Raw genomic sequence first — 20,628 nt, 5'->3', positions numbered from 1 at the left:
TTTAAAAATGCTTTATTCCTATAAAAAGGAAGACAATTCGAATTGTGGGCCTTCTATTCCATCACCACGGAAGTTCAGGAAGGAAGGGCGCATATATTATTGACAGGTAGGCAGTTTTATAGAAAATACATTACAGTGAAACAGATGCAAGAGGCGTAACAGCTGATAAAAGGTGCATACGTAGCTAATAGAGGGCGTAATTCAAGAAACGTCATTAAACATGATGTCACAAGTGGGTGGATCCATAAAAGAATCCTGCAATGTCAGCAGAAATGTTTGGCAAAGATGCGCACGCAGCCGCATGACGTGTGATTGACGTGCAACTAGAGGGTGAAGGAGACTTGACATTTAGCTCTACATGTGGAGACAGAAGTCTGGGGTTATGTCAACCTAATCCCAAATCATATCTAATATCCTATGTTTAAAGAACTGTGTTATCCAAAAGGAGAGGTCTCTTAGGATAGAATCTTATTCTATACTGACTATACTGACTGCTAGTGCGTGTACAAGCGTCTAAGTGTCTACACTAGATGCGAGGGGGTAGGAATATTCCATGGTAACGGGGCTATGAATTACTTGCATGAGGACAGCGAGGCCTGGCCCCTTTTCACGGTAGCTGGAGGAATGTTTACCTAAACTACTAGACAGGAATGCATCGGATGAGGAACGAAGGAGATAATCTCGAAGGTGGAATACAGTTTTTGGCAGGCGATATGCTGGATCAGGCACCGTTAGCAGCGCAAGGAGTAAGACAAGGTTCATGGTCACAGATGCAGGCTCAGACTGGAGCTTTCAGAGGCAGAAGGCAGGAAAAGGCTTGATGACAGAATTCGGGCCTACTCGCCTGAATCTGTGAAATGTGGAAAGTGAACCACATAAAGTCGGTGGCCTTTCATACTTAGGAATGGAATATCTGACCCATTCATGGCGGATCTGAAAGAGGACATGTTGACGGTGGACGCACATATATTTGCGTCTTCAGAACTGGAGCAGGAGGGAACATACATGTACTTATAGCATGCACATGGAGCCGTTGGGGTCTACGATAGGGGACATAACTGATCACAAAATTCATATTTCCTCAAGTGTAAAAAGAATGTTCTAATTTTTAATCGTAAGAAGAAGATCGCTAGTACGTTTGCGAGCAGTCTTACGTTTTCTAGCCACATAGCCAATGATGAAACCCCTGGCTGCAGCCTTGTAAGCATCCCAAATAACGTGTTTGGGCAAAGTGGGTGAGTCATTAATGGCAAAAAATTCTGTGGTGAATTCAACAAAGGAAGTGATAAATTTGGGATCAAGAAGTAAAGTATTATTAAAACGCCACCTTTTTGGCCCAGTGGGCTTGGGTAGAATGTCAATGTTAATCAAAGCAGGAGCGTGATCAGAAAACAAGATGGGGCCAATGTCAGCATGAGTGAGGGATTGAGAAATATGATGGGAAAGAAAGATGTAATCGATACGTGATTGTGAGTGATGGGTCGGGGAGTAAAAGGTAAACTCTTTAGAAGTAGGGTTACAGAGACGCCAAGCATCAATGAGTTTGTGTTGGGATATCGCTTGAGCAAAGAGCTTATGAGACTTATTAGGGACAAAAGATGCTTTAGAGTGTCTGTCTAAGAATGGGTCAAAGGGTAAATTGCAATCTCCTGCCAAGATAAAATTATCATCAATGTATTCAGTAATATGAGAGGTCATTGTGCGCCAAAAGGCGGGATCACCACCAGTAGGTGCGTAAATATTAAGAAGGGAGATGGGGACGCCCTTCGAGGAAAGTTTGACATACAACCATCTACCTTCGGGATCTGACCCAGAAACCAAGAGCGAATGAGCGAGAGACTTGCGAACTAATACAACTACACCATTTCTCTTACCATCACCAGGAGACGAAAACACAACGCCTACCCATCCCCTTCTGAGCTTAGCAGCTTCAATATCAGACAAATGGGTTTCTTGCAAGAAGGCAATGTCTACATTCAATTTGGCTAAGTGAGAGAGAATTTTTTGTCTCTTGATGGGAGAATGAAGACCTTTAACGTTCCAAGAAACAATACGCACTGACATTAAGGATTAATAGAAGAGTAACGCAGAGAAAGAATAAAACAGCAAGAGAAAGCCTCACATAAAGTAAGAACGTAGGAAAAATAAAAAAAGAAGTGAGGATAGAGATGATGTAGCACGAACAAGAGAAAGAGAAGTAAAAGAAGACTCAGAGATGCCATGTAAGTAGAAAAAAGCCAAGGAAATATTGAGAACGTTGAGAGAATACTGTAAAGTTCAGAGAGATTGGGGAGTAAGGGCCGAAGGGGAATAAAATATGTAAGGAGAAAGAAGCATGACCAAGGGAACCAATATGCAATGAAGAGAAGAAAGGAGAAAAAGAGAGAAGAAGAAAAAAGCAGCGAAGAAGGTAATGACACCAATAAACCTGAATATTATTAAGGGAGAAGACAAAATAAGGAAATATAGAACAAGGACAAACACGTCAAAAAAGGGATGGAGAGTACTTACGGAGGGTAGCATAGGAAAAATACGATCAGGAGCAAGGACAAGCGAAAACGTACGTGGAGGCGAGGGGAGGGAGGTAGGGCCAACTGGAAAAGGCAGGGCACTCGGGGTGAATGAGACGTCCAACCAGAGAAACAGGACAGAACGCAAAACAATGATCTGTGAAGGGAGAGAAATAACAAGGTTAGGCAACGGCATACGACAAAGGCACAAAACAAGCAAATAATAGGACAAACTAAGGAACCAAAACTTCAATATCGGAGGCTAAAATAGAAAACATAAGCTCGGCAAGAGAACATGCGAACTTAAGAGCATGTGAACATGAAAAGCAGCAAACATAACAAGCTGGAGTATCAAAATACATCTACAGAAAAAGTCACGGTGGGAGAGAAGAGGAAGGACCAGAAAGCTCCATATCAGCGTGGCCGCAGGAATTCAGGAAGCTCCGAAGTCGCGTAGGATCCTCATATGTTGTAGTCTTATTATTGTAGGTGACTTTAAATAGGCAGGGATGAAAAAGACCATATCTGGCACCAATGGAGCGAAGGTCAGGTCTCATGTCCAAGAAGGCCTTGCGACGATTTGCAGTGGTTCTGGCATAATCCTGTGCAAAGAACAAGGTGGAACCCGACCATGTAAGACGAGGAGAGGCTCTGGCTGCTGAGAGAACTTTCAACAAGTCTGTGTATTCTAGAAAATACATTATTACACCTCTAGGCTTCGCTGGCACGGAAAGAGAGGAGGAAGCTCGACCAAGCCTGTGAGCATGCTGGATATTAAGTGAGATATCTTCAGGCAAGTGCAAAAGCTTAGGAAGAAAAGACTTGAAGAAATTGATGGGATCACTCCCCTCGCAACCTTCCACCAGGCCGTAGAGACGGAGATTATTGCGTCTGTTTCGATTTTCAAGGTCCTCCACCTGCTTCTGGAGAGAAGAAATCTGTGCATGCATATGAGAGACCTTGGTTGCAGAGTCCTGAAGAGAGGAGACATCTCGCTCCACCGATGACACTCTTTCATCCATCAAAGCCCAGTTGTCAGTGAGAATCTGCAGCTTAGCATTGTTTTCTTCCATTTAAGGGCGCAAGGCCCGTATCTCTTCAAGGAGTAACTCCATCGAAATGACCGAAGAGGACTTAGGAGGCGAAGGTGGATCTTTTTTTAACCTCTTAGGAGTCATTTTTGCCGAAGACTGTGAGGAGGCTTCCATATTCGACGTCGTCTCAATTGAAGGGAGAGACTGAGAAGCTTCCAAATGAGCCAGTGCCGTGAACAACTTGGAATTTTTAATGTAATTACGTTTTTGAACCTTACTGGAGCAATCTGCCATCGGCACGTCTGTGGAGCGCAAGCTCACTAAGATCCCATTGCCAGACTGAAAATGAAAACGGGCACTGTACGAGATCCAGAAAACGTTTTAACATAAAAATATGCCAGGCCAAAAAACAGGAGTCATAGATATCATAGATTGGAGTCATAAAATGGCCGCCAGGTATGAGGAGAGCAGAAAATGCCAGTTAAATCTATGAAGGAAGTCATAATCAATAGAGAGAAGTCACCTTGAAATGCAGGTCTGCCACATCTGTGCCTCGGGGAGTGCTGGGATCATTTCAATACATACGAGGCAGCCGGGAATCCCATGCGCGATAAAACGCGCTGCTGAGGAGATCGCGGGCGAAAATAAACAAAATGGCGGTCGCGGCCGATGAAGAGCCGCGACCGGAGATATATAAGGCTGTAGAATCCAAAATAGCTGTGCCGCAGCGCCGGAGATGGACTCAAGACGTGCCTGGCATCCTCCGACATCAAAGGCTTCCCTCCATTGCTAGGAGCAGAAGCACGAACCGCCGGTAAGCTCTGGTGTGGACGGAGCTCCTACACCAACGCCGCCATCTTCCACGGGTGCCTAGCCACGCCCCCGCTATAGAGCCTTCTTGAAGATATAGCATCAGATGTACCTGATGGGACATAGTGTGTAACCGCCTTAGGAGTCACAGTTGGATAGGAGGAGACAGACACTGGGCTCACCTGAGGAGTCATGACCTATTGAGCTGGCTATGAATTATTAGTAATTGTACATGTATGTAGAGAGTTGTCCCAGCTTGCAAACCGTGCTCCTCACGGCTTTACTTCTTACTCCAGTGGCTTTTCTCATCGGTCACCACTTTTTAGGTCGAGTCAGAGCACACGCGCTGCTCTGGCGATCTGCTGTAATAGAGTATGGAAGAGAAGCCCCGCCCACTCTCTGCTCATATTTTTAATTGGCTTGTGTCTTTGTCCTTTCGTAAATGCTGGCTTCATATTCCTTAATAGGCTTGTTAGTCCCTCCTTAGTACCACCTTGCCTTCATTTGTAACCTCCCATGGCTACTGGCCCCTTTACTTCGGTTGTTACACAGCATTTTGAATGAGCGCTGGCGTTGTTTTTGATGCCATGTTATTACTGGCTCCACCACAGAGGATCACAGAAGCAGCAGCGGGCCCAGGAGCAGCAGCGGGCTTCAGAGTAACACAGACCGGCACTCGCCTGACCCTCACACACCTCATAGAGTGGTGCCGTAGCAGCCCCGGGGGGGAGGAAGAAGCCACGGAGCCCTCCCGAAGCAAGAACACGGCCCATGCATGGCCTGCGGAGCGACCCTCCAGCGGACTCTGGACTTTGACCCTCTACACAGCCCAGGGTCCCGTAAGCGCAGGCGCTGTGCCCCTCTCTCTGGGTTGTAGGCAGTATCACACTATCGTATATCTGAGTTGAGAGCAGCGCATGTGCAGCTGTAAAAGGCCACCGGGCGTTAGTGTTGCTCTGTGCCCCTTGTGCAGAGGGTAGGCTTTTACGGACCCGTTTCGCGCTTAGGTTGGCGGATGCTGTGGAGTTTCATCTGATCAAGTCTTTTTCCTGAAGCTGTTCACTTAACCAGGCCCCTACATAGTTGTTAGCAAACTGGGAGCCGTGTGATCAGTAGTTCATGGTGCCCACCAGGGCTGTCTGCAAAATTATAGCACTTCGCCGAATCAATCACTTGGCCAGATTGACTTACGCAGGGAGAGAGCCTCCCTCCCTGCACACGTCCAACCTCGACTTTTAGATTGAATACGATGTTTTTGTAATGAAGTGTGTGAAACTAGTGCAGTGCCACGCACCTTATAATGTGCTTTTTAATGCCTCCCCATAGAGCGTCCACTTATACTACACCCTGCTACGTTGCATCACTTAATTACACTCCCAAAACAGAGTCCCTTGTGACTCTTTTTGGAAGCGGTTGCACCTATAACAAGCATTTGCAATACAATAGGTCTTGCATTTACACGAGTTTGAGCTATTGGCATTGTAAATGACAATGTCTTTTATCTATGTTTTGGTTTTAAAACAAATAAAAGCCATTGCCATTTGCAAAGCTAATAGCTTAAACTCTCGCAAATGCGAGACCTATTGCATTGCAAATGCTTGTTTAAATTAATTGCGGCTCATTTGTGCTTTACATTAGTCTTATTCAGTTCAATGCAGCTGTATAGGAGTTTTTTTAACTCTCACATATGCCATTTCATTATCAAATAACTCTGTTGTTGCACTCAGAAAACCAAAGAACTCAAAGAAAAAAAGGCCTTTAAAATGTAACTATAGTAAAGTTGTGACTTTATTAGGTGCACGAAATGCAACAATATAAAATAAAATGGCTGATTAATATACCAGTTAAGGCAGAAGCCCGTCTTTACAATGTTTTTGTTCAAACAGGGAAGGGTATATTGAAAACATCCAGTGAAATTATGGACCTGTGTTTGTTTAAACATTGTTTAATTGATTATTAATCAATCGTGTGGTAAAACAGCCACCATTTCCCGAACAACAATTTGAGGCATACCGGTCCATCCAGAGGCGCAACTAGAGCCAAATTTCGGGGGGGCTAAAAAAAAAATGTGGGGGGGCTGAATCTTTAAGCAATAGGCAGCGTGGAGCTGCAGGGGCTCTTAGAAGGGGTGAAACAACAGTGAGGCATCATCAACATGCAAATGGTCTTTTAAAGACTTGTGAAGTGCTCGGGTGCGGCTGTGTGTGTGCCTGGGAAGCTGTCTCATCCCGGGCTGCCACACACGACGGGGGGGGCTGAAGCCCTTTGAGTCCAATGGGTGTTACGCGCCTGGGTCCATCGGGCTAACTATTAGACTTTCCTACATAGGTGAACATACAATGACGTTATCCCCGCTTCCGGGACTCAAACTTGTGTCGTCTATTGGGGGCTTGGCTTCTTCATGCCCTTTTCCCCAGGCCCCATACTTTTGGGAACTTCCGTGGACAACACTGAGCCTAGTCCAATGTTTTTCTGGCCTCATACATTGGACTCCCAGGCCCCCAGTGTTGGGGTTCTGTCTAGCAGCAATAGTTTAATTGTTTAAAAAAATAATAAGTGCCAGGGCTCTCGTCAGAAGGCCACTGCAGCTTGCACCACACATTGCCCCTGCCATGCTGCCAATGATATTACAACACAACTACTAACCATCCCACTCCGACAAGTGTGATATTTTATGCTATTCCAGGTCCCCAAAGCTATACGATTAACTTGGGAAGCAGGGAATAGTCGTTTTTAATGTATATTGAATTAATGATTAACTATTGTTGTGGTCATCTCTAAATTAGCCACACAGCATCACCTTGTGGCAGACTGTCACAAGCGCCGGTGTTGACAATTACGTTCCGGTGCCGAGCACCGCAAACCACCGGCTCAAATTAAGCACTGATTACATCTTGCCTCTCCACCATCTGGGCAGTACTGCAAAATAGAAAGGTAGAGCGGTCCAGTGTTTGTCCCCCCACAGATTATTATTGTGGGGTGAGCTCCAGTGTGAATTCCAGAACTTCCGACATTCAATTGACTACTTTCCCCAGAAAGTCTGGATCATGGGGCATCCCCAGATCGTATGTAACAGTGTACGTTTCTGCCTACAACCTCTCAAACAGAAGTCTGTATCAGTCCTCCCCATTTTGAACAGTCTAGTCCTTGTGGTCTACAAGTTTCCTCACGATTGGACATGGAGCTGCGATTACATTCAGAGGGCAGAGACAGGAGTTTTGCGGCATGCTGCAGGTGCTGGGTGCCATGAGGACTGTGAGCTGCTGCCAGCTCGCAGTGCACCTACCCCGCACCACCTCTAAGGCAAGGTAGGTTGGCAAGGCAGCGAGACAATCACAGTGAGGCACAGCGGTGGTGGCAGTCGGAGGGCAGGACTCTAGTGGCAAGGGCAGCGGCATCACCCAATCTCACGGAGGCGGCCGGCGTTAGGCCGGTGCGGCTTGCAAGTCGGTGAGAGCCGCCTCTCCCTCCCTCCCCCCTTTGTCTGCATCACTTAGCCCCATTACACCCCGCCTAGGAGTACTTACGGTACCGGCAACATTGCTTCCCCGTTCCTCCCAGCTATCATCATCCTACCCCACTCCTCCAGTGCATCAGGGGGCGGGGTCAAGACGGCAGACTGCCATCAGGAGCTGGCTTGGTGCCCTGGAGCTTGAGCTTGCTTGCGGATTGAGCCCCTGCCCATCACTCTTCACTGCTACACCAAATGGTCACTGTGTGACTCAAAAGCCCATCCCAAGAACTAGGCAACCCAACGCAAGAGAGCAGGGCAGTAGGAGGGGGCCCCAGTAACCCTGAAGCACTGTGCAGGCCCTGGTAGAAACCTCACCAAAGGGCTTTACAAGCCTGTTTCATCAGACGGATCCTGGTGGACCAATTATTCCTGCAGCAAACAAGGTCACAGCAGACGCCCCACTCAGACGGCTAGCTCATCCAATTGTGTGAAACCGGAGGGATGGGACCCAAAAAGAAGGATGCTGGCTACTAAATTACGGCAATCAACAAAGGCGAAGGGGGGCCAAACGGGCTTTTGGAGAGGTCCAGCTAAGTGTGCCCAAAGTATGCAATATAAAAGTGACAAAGCTGTTCCTAAAGGGGATGGGAAGAGGACCTACCATGTAAGGAGGTGTCTGTTATGGATATTGGAGCCCTCACACAGCCATCGGGATATTGTGAATCACATACCCTTCAGGATGTAATGTAACATCATCGGGCTGCTCCTACGTCGAGTCGGCTGGTGCAATACCCGACGGGCTCTTGTTTGGACAGCACTCTTGTGGAGATCTTTTATATCCAAGATAGCCGGTAGTTCAAATGGAAATGTGGGGCTCGATGATAATGTAGATGAATATTAAAAATATATAGGGGAGGGAGTACTATCGCAACAATTTTATTATGATGTCTCCTCACCTAATTAAAAACATGAGGTAAAGTGATAGTAACTCAGGTCTATGTTCTGTGTTATCTACACTGCCTCGTCATGGTCAACATGTTTCTCACTATAACTGAGATATGCTCAAGTGATTCATCAGGACCTAAAAATTCTATCTACAAGTCTATCCCAGGAGGATTATATGATAGACAGTAAGCATTCATATATACAACTGGTATTTTTACCTGCGGCTCGGTCTACCCTATATACTCCATAGGATACTCCATAGGATAACCACTGCAGTCCCTGGTAGGCTGCGCAAGGAGTTCCTTGCGTTTGACACGCCGAGTCCGTGTCGCTCGTCGACCTACCCCGCACTACCAGTCCTGGTAGTGCGGGGTAGGTCGACGAGCGACACGGACTCGGCGTGTCAAACGCAAGGAACTCCTTGCGCAGCCTACCAGGGACTGCAGTGGTTATCCTATGGAGTATATAGGGTAGACCGAGCCGCAGGTAAAAATACCAGTTGTATATATGAATGCTTACTGTCTATCATATAATCCTCCTGGGATAGACTTGTAGATAGAATTTTTAGGTCCTGATGAATCACTTGAGCATATCTCAGTTATAGTGAGAAACATGTTGACCATGACGAGGCAGTGTAGATAACACAGAACATAGACCTGAGTTACTATCACTTTACCTCATGATTTTAATTAGGTGAGAAGACATCATAATAAAATTGTTGCGATAGTACTCCCTCCCCTATATATTTGTAAAATTCATCTACATTATCATCGAGCCCCACATTTCCATTTGAACTACCGGCTATCTTGGATATAAAAGATCTCCACAAGAGTGCTCTCCAAACAAGAGCCCGTCGGGTATTGCACCAGCCGACTCGACGTAGGAGCAGCCCGATGATGTTACATTACATCCTGAAGGGTATGTGATTCACAATATCCCGATGGCTGTGTGAGGGCTCCAATATCCATAACAGACTCCTCCTTACATGGTACGTCCTCTTCCCATCCCCTTTAGGAACAGCTTTGTCACTTTTATATTACTAAATTACGGCCCCAGACGAAATGGTTAGCCCGCAATTGCCAACAAAAAGGATCACAAGGAGTTCAACCCTGCCTCAGAGCTCCAATATAGCCATCCAGGCTGCCCCGCAAAGGGGATCAATTATGCACTTTTTTCAACAAGGTGGTAATCCCAGTAAGGCCTAGGGCTGCCAATGGGATTGTTCTCAGTACGAAGTAACCCCCGGCTTTGACACTTCTATCTCACAGGCAACTAGCAACACAAGAGCGAGCCGGGAGTCCCCCCAGAGCTCACAATTCCCCAAAAGGAGATCACTCTCAAGTCCCGCAAGTCTGAGGGAGCAGGAAGTCGATACTTCACTTGTTATCCCTGGGTTGCACATTGGCAAAATTACACCTATCTTGACAGAAAAGGTGATAGAAAAGACGCTTGAACCCTCAATTATCAGGAAAAATTAGGCAGTACAGTGGAAACTGGAGCACGCCCTAGAGACAGTGGTAAAAATCCATTAGACTAAAAGTCCTGGCGACGACGGCCAGAAAACCGAGACACCACCACCGATCTCACGTCACTTTTCCCTGATAGGCGGACCGACATCTTACTCCCCAATGGCAGGTGATCTTAAAACATCCTTTTTTCAAAACATCAGGCAAAAGATTGAAAGAACCTTGGAGTTGGCCCCAAAGCTGTTTGGGTTATTTGAGCTACCATGGGTCCCCAAGCAAGATGGCCATCCATCGAGTGACAATGTCAAAGAAGACTCCCAATTAACGGCCACAAATGAATCACACGATTCTGTAAGCAGAGCATTGCAGTGGCAATCAGCAAAGATGGAGGTACAAATAGACCTGCTGCAATCAATAGCACTCTGCCTACTCAATATAAGCAGCAGAGTGGAGGATTTGGAAAATAAGATTGCCGGGAACCTTGATGCCAAACTTCACTCATGCTCCTGTGCAGCAATCATTGACAAGTAGGCTTCCCTACCGAAGGTCTTAGGGGACATAGTAGAGATAGTCAGAGGGAGAATGGACACGCTGTTATCCAGTCCCACAAATGTGTGGGCAGTCCAAAGCACCCATCATCTAGCACCAAGTAAGAAAGAAGCAGTCTCACTAGGACCATTGTCAACTGACGGAGCTGAATCCGATCATGCGCAACGGATGAGATCCCAGCAAAAGGGCTCGACTCCACTTCCGGCAAAATAGTAAAATAAGGAACGATGGAGCACCAGTGCCAAGTAGGTTACTAGCACCAGTAGTTAAAACAGCGCCGGATTTCTGGGCAGGAATTCTAACTCCGCTCTTTAATAAAAAATTTCAATAGCAATGACACCTGACACCTGGGGGGGTTCTGTACTTGTCCCTATTTACAAAAAAGTTGACTGGTTGAAGCCATTAAACTACAGGCTTATCGTCCTGCTCGATCTCGAAGCGAAGGCTTATGCACAACTTCTCCTAAAGAAACTGGAGTCTTGGGTACAAGAAAAAGACACCATTCCATTCTATCAATCAGGATCTAGGCCACAGTCTTCGACCCTGGACAACATCATAGTGCGTGCCCACCTTTCAACACAGGCAGTGAAGAAGAAGAGTCTTCCATTGTTCTGCTCTTTAATTGAATATAGCACAGCCTTCGATAAAGCGGGCCGCCGGTGGTTATGGTGGAAATTAGACAGCTGGGGAATCCCACCCAAGTGGTTAAATGCAAAAAATTGGGTCAAAACAAGCGCTAACACAGTGACTTAAAACATTTCAACAAACAATGGGCTCAAACAGGGCTGCGTGCTAATTCCCCCTCCTGTTTAATCTGTATAATGCAGACCTGGGAGCCGCTTTGCAAGGCGCCAGCTTAGTAGTCCCAAGGCTGAGAAGTGTGAGGCTGCCGGTACTGAACTATGCAGAATAATGGACCACACTAGAGTGGGCCTCCAAAGAGCCCTGCATGTGCTGGAACACTTTAACAAAGCCACCCACTTGACAGTTAACCATGGGAAGACCAAGGCAATTGTGTTTGGGAGGCATAAATTCAAAAGGCAAGGCAAATGGTCCTTGGGTGATTTGCAAATTGGTACGGTAACATCCTACAATTACCTTGTGGTTTGGCTCTCAAAAAAGGCCAACGTAACATCCATCGAAAATATCTGAACTCTAAGGCTAACAACGTTATCCATCTGCTAAGACAACTGTTTCAACATTTACTAAGCCCATCAGCTGACCGTCTTAAAAGCAAAAATGCTATGAGCCATAAGCTACGGACATCTGGTTTTTCCTGGATCGCTGGATGAGTTTCTAAATACAACTCAATCTAAAGCATACAAATCACTGCTGCTCATCATGCGCTCAGCCAAGAAATCAATACTGAGACTAGATTTCGGCCTTGGGAGGCCGGACCTAATATGCCAGGGGGAATTGATAAAGCTATACCTCAAGATCTTGAGGGCTCCAGTGGATTTAATCAGATACCAGTTGAGATCTGTCTTTGAGAAGGTAGGGACAGCTTGGAATGCCAGCCTTGGCCATGCCATCAACAAACTGAGGATTGAGGCAGTAAGCTTCCGACTATCGTAAATTCCATTGTCCACCTGGAAGAAAGCAGTAAACAAGAAGGTCTTGGAAATATATTCCAGTGTCTCACGTTGTCCTGTATCCGCCTTAAGGGGGCTAGGAGATTGTGTTCATAGAACAGTTTGGGGTCAGGTATGATGAAGATGCCCAAGTAGTTAAAACCTGCTAAGGCGCGCTGAATCGAGTATCCACAAGGTAGACGAGGCGGAGGGCCAAGGAGCACATATAGTACTGATTTGGACCAGTTAATAGAGTAGCCCGCGTATTTGCCAAATATATTTTTCTCAAGTCACCAAAGTCCTCCGCCCAAGCCCTATCCTAGAGCCACTGGACAGATCCTACATTCCGGGAAAAGCCCAACACTATTTAAATCAGGCTCTGACATCACAAGTCCACAGGAAAAATCTCACTATGAGACTTACTACGTTACGCATCACTGACTTCAACCCAACCCAGCATGGGCACACCGGAGGAGAACATCGATTGCAGGCCAAGCTCCTTCCACAAGGAATCTTGGCTGCACCTCCTGTGCTGTTGCCCTAAACTGAATAAGGAACGTCGGTGACTTCCCTGCCCGATATTTATTGCGAACAGGGCAAGGTCCAGTAGAGAGGCCTTGGCTGTATGCTTCATGAAACAAAAGACAATGAACCTAGGCAGACTGGAGAAATTGACGCATCTGCTCAGAATCGCCTTAAATCAGGCTCCAAAAGATATTACTGCACCTGTGACAGTTCCGCCACATCTTATAACACGCTGAAGGAGGCAGGGTGGCCCCCGACAGGCACCACGGGGTTCCTCCCTCCTTACTTAAAGCCAACTCACAAACCAGGATTTTTAAAGTCCTCGTTTTTTCAAAAGTTCTAGTTTTTACTCGTTTTTCTCAAATACGGAAATATAAGTAACTACTAGGATTTGCACAAATGTGCCAAAGGTCAATGGACCTTTATAAGTCAAGGACATTAGAGGTTAGGGGCGGGTAGGGTGTAGGGTGTGGGGGATTGCCTTTTAACCGCTTTTTAAGAATGTTCTTGCCTTTTACTGTAATGATTTTAATTAATCAAACAGTCAATAAATTCATTAATTCGTTCTTTCCTTGTGAAGTAGGCCGTGTGAAGCAATGTCAATTGAATTAGCCGGATCCTGGATCAGGCCGCTCTCCAGGTGTCATCTTTCAGTCTGCTTAGGTCTTTTTCCCATTTTTTCATGAGGCCATCTAGTGTTCGGAGGCTGTTGTTTATGAGAGATAAGTAGAGGCGTCTCATCTGGGGCATCCTGTAAGGCCTCCATGTGGTCTCTCAGGAGGTTGCCCAGTTGCCCCCAGACAGCTCATATTTCCCCTGCAGATCCGCAACCTTATTTTTTCGTTCCCTCGCCAGATGTCGCCCACCCAGACATTCCCAGCAAGTCCCACTTTCTGTGGACTTCTATAAGACGGAGTACGTTCACTCCCTCAGAGTCCCATAGTGAGGTTTCTAGTGTCATCTTACCTTTCCAGCCTAGGGCCTTGGTTTACTAGACCTGTTTAATTGTCTGTATTAAAAAAAGGAGAGATCGAATTGTAATTATGTGTTTGACTTCAGAGAGTTTCTGAAAAAAGTGGTTTTGCATTCTCAAAAAATGTCAGGCCATTGTCCACACCAGTGCCCATGTGCTGAGTATGGTTCCAGGCCGTCCTAGCACATGAGGCAGGCAATCCCTCTGGTATGAGCCCCAAAGGGGTTTTCTTTCAATTATTTTAGCTTCAGGAGTTTGGGAAGAGCTTCGCCAGCTCCTGAGGCTACTTTATTTTATTCTCTGAAATGGTGATCGGTGAGTGTAGAGCGCTAATGTCATTTCAGAGAAAGGGAAAGTGAGATGACCCAATCAACTCATTTCACTTTCCCTGTATTGGTGCTCAGGGGCATATCTCAGCCCCCCCCCCAACCACCGAAGCAGACGGGAGTGGTTTTTTGGAAAGGGGAGAACCTCCCCTGTCCAATGATACCCTTTTCTAGTGTATCTCTGCTGCGGGAACACCACAGGAGGGTGAGCCCCAAGCAGGGATCCACTCCAGTAGAAACCAGGGACTCCTTTTTTGAGAAGAGGAGCTTCCCCCTCTCAATGGGCTAATGCTCCCTCTCTTCCCCAGGCCCAAAAGTCCTTCTAACCCCACTGTGGGCGGATTGGAGGTTCTTACTAAGGGTAGGTGATACATTCCACTCTGCCGGCAGACTTCAGAGAGTTTTGCCTACACCGTGTTACACATGTAACGTTGTGTTTTGGCAGAACTTCACCTACCACCGTGTAATTAAGTTTTTTGTTGTGCACAACTCGCCAAAGTTAAGTTGGTGAGCAAGAATGGACATCCCCTACTGCACTTTTTGGGCGCTAGGGTGGCCCCAAGCAAGATTTTCTCAACGTGGGCAGTTGTAGCCAGTTGCGACCGTTCATGGTGAGATAGCTGCCGCTCGCCGTGAGAAAGTTACCGCTCAAGTAGAAAATATACTTAAACAGCAGCAAAGAAGCAGCGCTGTTCACACAGATTTTGCACCGTGGAACAAACTCCGGGCGCTTAAAATCAGCAGAACAGTCTGATTCCACCCACTAGCGGAACTCCACGGACTCTTGCAGTTTCTTTATAACTCCACAGAATTTCTTGGAGAAAAACTCAGCTAGTTCAACTCATCCCTGGTTCATACCTTCAATCTGCCTAGACACCAGAGACAATTTTTTATGGCAAAATAAGTGGGGATGGCCCACCCAGGCATTGGGCCTAGCCCTCACATACCCAAATGACCCCAGCAGTATTTATGCCCCATTGAGGGCAGATAGGTGGTGTTTTCCTCCAATCTGCCCCCAGCGGGTGGTAGGAAGCCCACTAGACCAACATGGATTATATTTAACGAGGGGAGCGGCCCCACTGGCAATGGGATAGTGCTCCCCTCTATCCCCAGGCACAAATGTCTCTCTGCCCCTCCAGTGGGAATACTGGAGGGTGTTACATCCAAACTGCCCCCGAGGACAAAAATCTCACTAGACACCAAGGGTGATATTTTTGTTGAGAAATGGGTGCATGCGGCCCACCTCAGCATTGGATCTAACCAGACCCCTCAAATGTCCCATAACAGTCAGATAACCTATTATTGCTACAAGTGTGAGAGTGGCCGGCCCACACATTGGGTCTAGCTGCTACCTTCAATATGACCCTCTGGGGACTAAGGCATCCCCTTCTTTTTGGGAAAATGTTGATTTTGGATGCTTTTTATTTTTTAATACATATGGGTAGCAGAAGTGGCTAAGTCCCAATATCGTCCTACTTCTATTCTGAATGGCTGCACTTTTCAGTCTACGGTCAGCTGTCACCTGGGGAAAACCTACCAAACCCAGACATTTCTGAAAACTAGACATCTGGGGCAGCGCAGGGTGGGATGCCTTGCTTGGATCCAATAAGGCTTTCTTACCCACAATGCCCTGCAAACATTTCCTAAAATTGCATATTTACCTTGCATTTCTGAGACGTAAACTTCCGGATTCAGCAAGAATCCACAAAATGACTACCACCCAGCGTTCCCCTACTTGTCCCAATAAAAATTCCACCCCACTTCTGTGACTTGGCCGACTGTACCCAGCAAGCACAAATCAAACTGGGGCCAGTGAGAGTCACTTTGTGAGACTCCCTTTGACCTTGGTTTGATGCTTGCCTGTTGTGTGTATTAGGCCCAGCCACACAAGTGTGGGAGCATTTTTATCGGGAGACTTGTGGGAATGGTAGGTTGTATGAAAGTTGTGGCTCCCTGCATATTCCAGTACTTTCCATCACAGAAATGTGAAAAAAGTGTGTTTTAGTCAAAAATTGAGGTTTGGAAGGGCTTCTGGGTAAGAAATCATTTTGAGACTCACGCATGTCATCCCACCCTGGATTTCCCTGGTTGTCTAGTTTTAAAAGATGTACAAGTTTGCTAGGTTTCCTTAGGTACCGGCTGGGCTAGGGCCCAAAATCCACAGCTAGCCGCATTGCACAAAAAAGGGTCCGTTTTCGGTTGAAAAATGTGTGTTGTGTTTTGAGGTCTTTCTTGTTGAGGGCACTAGCCCTACTCACACAAGTGAGGTGCATTTTTTACAGGATACTTGGGGGAATACTGGGTGGCAGGACATTTATGGCTTCCCACAGATCCCAGAATTTGCCATCACAGAAATGCGGGGAAAATGTGTTTTTTTATCAAAGATTGAGGTTTGCAAAGGTTTATGGGTAATAAAACCTTGTGGAAGCCACACAAGCCACTGCACCCTGGATTCCTCTGTGTCTAGTTTTCAAAATGTTTGCTAGGTTTCTCTAGGTGTCTGCTGAGCTAGAGCCAAATATTCTCAGCTAGCCACATTGAAAAAAAGGCAAGTTTTCAGTGGAAAAAATATAATGCGCATATGTTGTATTTAGGGTCCTTTGCTGTTGCGGACACTTGGCCTACCCACACAAGTGAGGTACCATTTTTATTTCTCTCCATTTGTGCTTTCCAAATGTAAGGCAGTGTGTGAGAAAGAAGACATTGTAATAAATGCCCTCTGAATCAACTGGTAGTGGGAGTACCCACAAATTCAGAGATGTTCAAATAACCACTTCTCATAAACTCCATATCTAATGTCTATTTCTGAAATACATAGGTTTCTTTGATTCCCATTTCTAACTCTTTATATTTTACTATATGGATTTCTCTATGCCCGGCACACAACAAAAAACCCTTGTAAGGTAAAGTTCAGTTGTTGTCTCTGGGTTCCCCAGGTTCTTGGAGAACCTACAAACCCTATATAACCCCACAAGCAAAAGACACACAATTGATGGACGGAATTCAGAACAAATGAAAACATTCATCCCCAGTCAAGAGATCTGGGTTAAATCCATCTTTCTTTTGCTCACCATGCCATCCCAGTTTAGACCTGGCCATATGCAAATCAATCTTGACCCTGTGCCTAATGGGAACAGGGCCAAGACTGTTTATGGACAGAATGCAGAACAATGTCATACATTCACCCCAGTACAGAGATTTGGGCCTAAATTCATCGTTTTTTTGCTCACCAAGCCATTCCAGTTTAGACCCAGGCATATGCAAATCAGTCTTGGCCCTGCGCCCAATGGGATCAGTCCAGCCCGAACTGTCAGGCCAGGTCCTCCCTGGACTTGAAGCAAGCATCCTAGGACCGGTTGCGGGTTTTCAGCCCTCATCAGCCAGGATAGCTTGACTCCAGTGGGATGGAGAGCACGGGACCCACGTCTGGCCATACTCAGGCTGGATTGTTCCCATTGGGCGCAGGGTCAAGACTGATTTGCATATGGCTGGGTCCAAACTGGAATGGCATGGTGAGCAAAAAAACTATTGATTTGGGCCCAGATCTCTGTACTGGGGTGAATGTATGACATTGTTCTGCATTCTGTCCATCAATTGTTCTTTTTTCTATAAAAACCCACAAGCAGAAGGGTCTAGAGGTCGTAATGGTATATTGCTTTTGTAAATCGCCCATTGTGACAAGAAGTTACAAGTGAAAATGTTGTCACAAATGACAGTTTTTTCTAACTCATTTTCCAATATTTATTAACAGTTAGTTTGTTTAGGAAAAGCTTAAGGGATCTCCACAAATGACCCCTTGCTGAACTCAAAATGTTGTCTACTTTTCAAAAATGTATAGCTTTCCCGGATCACCCATGGGTTTCTCACTAGATTCCATTAGAAACTGGAAGTAGGTTGAAAGCACAAAAAATAGGAAAAAATTGCTACCTAAAAAAACGCCAAAACTTTGGCAAAAAAATAGCTTTTTGATTCATCTCTTCATGTCCCTGATAGCTGGGAAATTGTGATTTTAGCACAACAAACCTTTCAATGATTTTGTAAAGCACATTCTCCCCCCCCCCCAAAACAAAGCGTTTGCTATATTTTGGCTATTTTTATAGGCCCCTGCAGGGTAATCCACAAACCCAGGGTACCTTACCCTAGGATGTTGGGTAAAAAGGACACATATTTGTCATAGATACCTTTTGTGGAAAAAAATATATGAATCATCCATATAGGCACTCATACACACACTGATTCCCCAATACACCTTGGTTTATATAATTAACACTCATAAACCTTTTTAAAACATTCACAGTCACTAGATGATGTCATCAGTGATGTCATTTGAGATGTCATCAGTGATGTCACGGACCATGTCATGACCGATGTAATATGTGAGGTCATAAGCAGTGCATTGCGGGGTCGCAAGTTATAGTTAGCTCAGCTAACTATAACTGCTGAATTTCTCTTGTTTTGTATGAGTAAAACTTGAGCCTAACTATAATGTCTCTGTAACCTTTTTTTTTTTCAGTGAATTTTAAAGGTATTTTTAATTGTATTCCCTAACTGTCACCTGTAAACTTTGTGAGTGGCTGAATAGTCAGTGACTGGGTGTGTGAATGGCTGTATGGGTCTGTGAGTGAGTGTGTAATGGCTAGGTAATTACATAAGTGCATGAGTAGTGGCTGGGTGATTGTGTGATTGCATAGCCAGTGTCTGTGAGATTCTATGGGTGCAATTGCCAAGGACACACAGCAAATACCGTTTTTTTAAAAGTGTAAAATACATATAAAGACATATTTTACAAAAAATTTCAGTGTAGCTATTTAGTAAGATACTAATTTAGCTTTCCCCTTTGTATTTATTTGTCAAAATAACGACATCAAAAATGCATTTTCTTTCTTTACAGCAACACTGGAAGTCGCAATAGCATCAGTAGTCACGAATACAAATGATAAAGTGTCAAACGGTTACATCGACATATTTTACAGAAAGTTTGAGTTTAGCTGCTTTGTAACATAATGGTTTAACTTTATTATAACAACACATTTGAAAACAACAACAGTATCAAAAAAATCACTTTCAAGATTGGAACTCACAAATAGAACATAACTACTAAACAAAGAAATGTTGTTTGGTTTACACACTTTTACAGCTAAAGTTGCACAATGCACAATATGTGGTAAGACATGGTCAAAGGGTACAAATAAAAATATTCCTGTGGGACTACGTCCATGCTTTACCATTTAAAAACTTACCATGGCAATTGTTGAAAAGCAGCAAGAAGGCAATGCGAGGTCCAAGGACCCTCAACTTCAATAGCAGCTGCAACAACACTGGGGCAGAGAGTCCCTTCAGAAGTCTAATCTCAACTTCAAGATTTGGCTCCAAAATTGTTCCCAGATGGCATCTGGAGTTGTAATGAGTGCTGGAGAGAAGTCCATAAGAGCCCTTCACTATGATGCAAAGAATCATAAATGTTGATTTTGTTTAATTTTTGGCCCTTCATAGTTTTTCAACATTACCATGTATATTATTATCTTACAAAATTAGTATCTAATATCTATGTGTTGTTCCTTTTATTATCTTCAAAATTTATTGTAACACTACTTACATATAATATAACTTGCCACATGGACAAGTCAAAGCGTTCCTCTACAAAAAAATACACAGCTAGCTTTTGCCAATTCTACACATTTATACACAGCCAACTTTTGCAAGTTATTATTATTTACTTTTTCACTTTTTGAACTCAAGTCAACAGCATGTGTTTAAATCTTCTAGTGAGTGCTTTGACAACATATACATCCTTTCTAACCCGTACAGAGAACTCCGTTACAATCTTAGTTGCAGTAACACTAACAACCTCACCTGTGTGAATGTCACCTAGTCTTCTCCCCCCCCAAATCCACCCCGTCTTAAATGTGTACTACTTAACTGCAGGTAAGCCAGTAAACACGCCACCGATATCTTCGACATCATCCAACACAATGATTTAGACATTATCATCCTCACTAAAACTTGGCTAAATCTAGCTTCCGCTCCTATCTTAGACCTCCTAGTACCCCCCACTCATGACATAATTAGGCTTGACAGAGCTCTGAAAATGGGTGGGGGACTAGCATGTATTCACAGAAACACAATTTCGGTTTCTCACTCAGACTCTTTGACGCCCGCCTCCTGTGAATACCACTGTCTCACTATATCAAGTATGAACCTACCGGTTTTGCAAACTTCGCACCTTTTACCACCCCCCGGGTGACAATCTCCCTTTCACTGAGCAGCTAATGGAAATCATCTCTAGTAATGTCCCAAATCCTCCTTGGTGATTTCAACCTTCATTGGTCTAACCCCAACGACCCCGCTGTATCTTGCATTAAATCTTTCTTAATTGATCAAGATCTGACTCAGCACTGTGTCCAACCAACTCATAACAAAGGAGAAACATTAGACCTCATTATTTCTAAAGAGCAGTCTATCTGC

The sequence above is a fragment of the Triturus cristatus genome, chromosome 2_1 (genome assembly GCF_964204655.1).
Source record: "Triturus cristatus chromosome 2_1, aTriCri1.1, whole genome shotgun sequence".
NCBI lineage: Eukaryota > Metazoa > Chordata > Amphibia > Caudata > Salamandridae > Triturus > Triturus cristatus.
This window is presented reverse-complemented; position numbering follows the sequence as displayed.